We start from the raw sequence: 4,329 nt of genomic DNA on the forward strand, positions 1-4,329 counted from the left end.
TATGGTGGTTCTTGTTGTCGAAATACTGCATTACTTGTAGTCCATTAGAACGTTTGGATTGTATGAGAACATCTTCATGGGTTCGGTTCACCTAAATGAATAGCTTTGTGAAAAAGCACTATTGTTTCAACCGGCAGTCCGATGATGGGAATTCCGGTGGCCCTGATGTATATGTATTAGTGATTGGCACGACTCAATATATTGGTCTGAAGGTATAAGTGGAAGGGTAAGAAATAAGTTGAATATTTAATCCAAATATAAAAGTGCTATCTGTTGACAATTATTGTAAATTGATAATGACTCCAAAACTAAGTGAGTTCGCAAAATCAGCTAACCAGTCAAACTCTGGTGTTGTAGTTGCCAGAATGAGGTCCATGGACGATTAACGTATGGTAGCAGCTACGAAACCTTTAAGCGAAATCGGCATTTTAGAAAACGTTTGACCATATCCTTCCATTTGTACACCGTGTCAAGCCGAGCAACTTTCGTATGATCCTATAATCATTAAACAGCATATACATTATAAGTAGGTGTTCAAAACCAGTTTAATAACCTAAGCTTTTCAAGCAAACAAAAAATAATAAGGTTAATGAACTTTCCTTGACTTACATACCTACATCGACACACAACAGGTACTAATGTCACATTCAGCTCTAATGTTTTTGCTTGGCTTTGGTTGAAAGATGTTATGCTGACATTTTAGAAGTAAATGACATTTTAAATCACTGTCCTTGATGAATTCACTATATAAATAAAACGTTGACATCGTAGACGTAAAGGATTTAAACAAATTTTTATCATGAGCATTTCACATCAAACGTCACACTATCAAACGTGTGTCGAGTTTCTTAGTGCCACCTAGCCTATGTTTACAAATACCTGCCATGAACGTCTGCTTCAAACGCAACAATTCATCGCTTCGTTTGTGTGCTGTAGGCCGCTAGATCTGCAGCTTTTAACCGTAAATCGAAATCTTCCATCGGCAAATCGACATTTTTAAAATTCGACGAAATAATGCGTGCACGTGTGTATCAAACCCGGTGATGTTAGAACAGCGGTGGTTAACCACCTAATTTATATTACCAATCTGCTCTTATCACTACTGAGATGTCGGAGCTGCGATTTGCATGAGTAACTTGGGAAAAGTAGCGCTAAATGAGTATTCATAAAATGTTGTGCAGTAAATATAGTGCGAATAAGCTGCGTTTACAAAACGCAAAATAAAAAGCAGACAAAAAAAATTGTTTCAAAATGAACGCGTACTGAATCAAAATAACTACATGTATATGACTCTGTTTTTTTGGCCGCGGCCGGGGATCTAGATACTATCGGTTTAATTAAGAATCAGGACCATCGGATTCGGACAGGTGTATTTCCCGGAAAATCGGTAACATCCATAAAAACACATGGATCGTATTGAAGATGCAATTAAATGCTCATTTTGCGTAAGATATTAAACCATACTGTTTTAAATTAAAATGTAATGTTTATATGGATTATATATATATAATCCGATAATCAGTTTTTTGGTGACATGCATTGATATAGTTTCTATATTTAAAATAACCTTTAATCGGCTCTTGACATTTTTTTGAAGATTGTTAGTATGTATTTACACAACATAAATGGTTATGGGACTGTGTCACATCAAACCAGTTATTTGTGAAAGTACATACTCACAACCTTTAACCATAACTAAATGCATATTATACACTTTTACAATTAAAATGAAAGTGCTTAAAGCGTTGATAGGCGTTCAGCCTGTTACGATATGTGAATTATGTGTAAATTCTCAGTTTGTCATAGTTAATTCAGCCAAGAGTCTTGAGCATATACATTTTTATAAACCACTGATATAATTCTGCTTATTTTGTCAACGAGTGACATAGGTTGAAGGGAATAATAAGATACATCAATACATACAGGGATAAATAGCATGTTGTTGATTCGATCCAGAGGTATTTTGCGCGACATTAATCATAAACTTTATAAACATGTCCAATGCATTTTGTTGGATGCATTTGGTTTAGCGAACATACCCTGGTAGTAAATTGAATACGACTCAGCCATGTTTTGAAGTGTAGAGTAGATTTTACTAGAAAATGCCTAATGGTTTATATGTGGCAGTGCATTGTCTATGAAACCAAAGTTAAAGTTTCGTATGCAATTGAGTATCACTCCATACTTCAGTAATTACTTGGGTGTTCCACATCTTAAATGAGTATTTCAAGTGACTGATACTCCATGGTTTTGATTTCATTGTGTTTCAGCATAAAAATCTAAATGTATTTGCGAAGGAATTCAAGAGCATGCATATACTATCTTTAGATGTTTATGTTAATTTGTTTTACAGTTACATGACTATACTCACAAAACGTAGCATGCCAAAAGCCTTCCAACGCTTTAAGCGCTTTGATTTACTATCGCATTTAATGAACTTTTATTATTCATTTCACGCGTTTCGTTAGTATAGCGTGAACTATTTGTCTTGGCGAAATGATAGTATTTTAATACAGTAGTGGTCAGTCTTGCACGAGGATTTCGTGCTATATTGGTATATTAGCGTGTAGAGTCTACCAGTCAACTTCACTCAGTTCACTTCGTAACCTAAATTTTCACTTCAATATTTTTAGTGATTTTGTTTCACTGTTTTGTATCCATATTTGAAACAAGACAAATGAATGAGGTTCGACATTCATACTTTGTGGATCGACACTTGGCAAACGAACACAGGTTTCCAGAGTTAACCGTCTCTGGTTTTGCCTGGCCGGTCGGTTGCACTGCATAGGACTTTATTAGCCAGTGAATTTCATTGTGTTGTGCTCTACCTAAATACATGTGCTCGTTTTATACTTACTTAACCTGGCTGCACGTCATCATCTAATAAACAACTCGTCTGGTATTGCACATTTGTGTTGTTGTTTTTATGTTAATCAAAGCACTGAAAGTGCTGAGGGACGGTACCTCTGGTGTATGTGCAGAAAAATATACAGGGAGAGCTGCCTGGTTTCAAAATCGTTTCGTTGTTATCAACTTTTGACAGTTTGGTTATTTCAAGAGCCAACTTTCGCCATGCATGACTATTTTTTATGAATGCATGTTAATAACAAAGACAGGTCATTTTTTGACTTTGAGAAACATATTAACTATTATACATCATTGGAAAGGTCTTTTCAAATGCAGATTAATGGTTTTTAATTGAAGTCCATATCTTTAATGGTTTTAAAGTTATTGCGTTTTAAAGTTGTTATGGTTACTGAAAACATGAAGCCAAAATAATAATTCTCAATATTCCTCTTTTGTTCAAAGTATCTCACACATTTCACCATGTTTATTAACAAACATGCCATCACTGCCCATCAGTGTAAGTTAAAAGAACATATTTTCCTTGTATTAAACACAAAATACTAATTGATTTATGAATATTTATTTTATTCACATTTTCACAGGTTGTATATAAATATCAATAGATAAAATGGAGAAAATTTCCATAATGTAATAAGAAAACAAAGCTTGTTCAAGTTGATCTCTTAATTGTTGATTTTCAGCCTCTAATGTATACACCCTTGCACGCAGTCTCACGGCTGTTACACATGTACCGTCACAGTTGAAACTACCAGTCTGAAACAAAGCATTTCATAGACATATGGATATATGCGATCTTGCTGTCAGTGTTTGCTTTTAAAGATCAAGGTCACACTAGAGAATCATAGTAACAGTTTCATGAATGTCAGCCTGCAGGTGTTATACAAGAGTTCTCTGTTTTAAAATTATCATTTTTTTTCAATTTATTCATGTTCATTCTGAATTGTATGTTGTCTGAGCCGCCAATGATATTTCCAAATGATATTTCCATCCTGTCGCATGTTCAAATAATTGATGAAAACATTTACTGGACATCATAATGTTAGTCAAATTAAAATTAACAAACATTAAGAAATTTGATCAAACTTACATTATTTTCTTTTGACTTGGTTGCACTATTCTACCAGATCGTGTCTGATAAGTGGCAGGGGAGTTTTGGGGAATCTCTGCAGGGTAATTAGACTGCTGAGAGTTGGCACAGCTGGGTACCTGTGGGTTGATTTCATTATCAGTGCTTGACTGATCTCTGGCCAATAGATTGGGTGTGAAATCATTTATCTCTGTTAATCGCTCATTACTCTTCAACAGGAATCGGCGATTTCTCCTGTAACTACTCCCATCAGGGGTTAGGATTACATAAGAATGGTCATTGTGTATCCTGATTACTTTAGCGGGTTTCCAAATCTTTCCAACTTGAAATCGTACTAAGTCATTAACTTGCAACCTTGAAAGTGGTTTTGCGTT

This window comes from Mya arenaria, chromosome 8 (genome assembly GCF_026914265.1).
Source record: "Mya arenaria isolate MELC-2E11 chromosome 8, ASM2691426v1".
Taxonomy (NCBI): Eukaryota; Metazoa; Mollusca; class Bivalvia; order Myida; family Myidae; genus Mya; species Mya arenaria.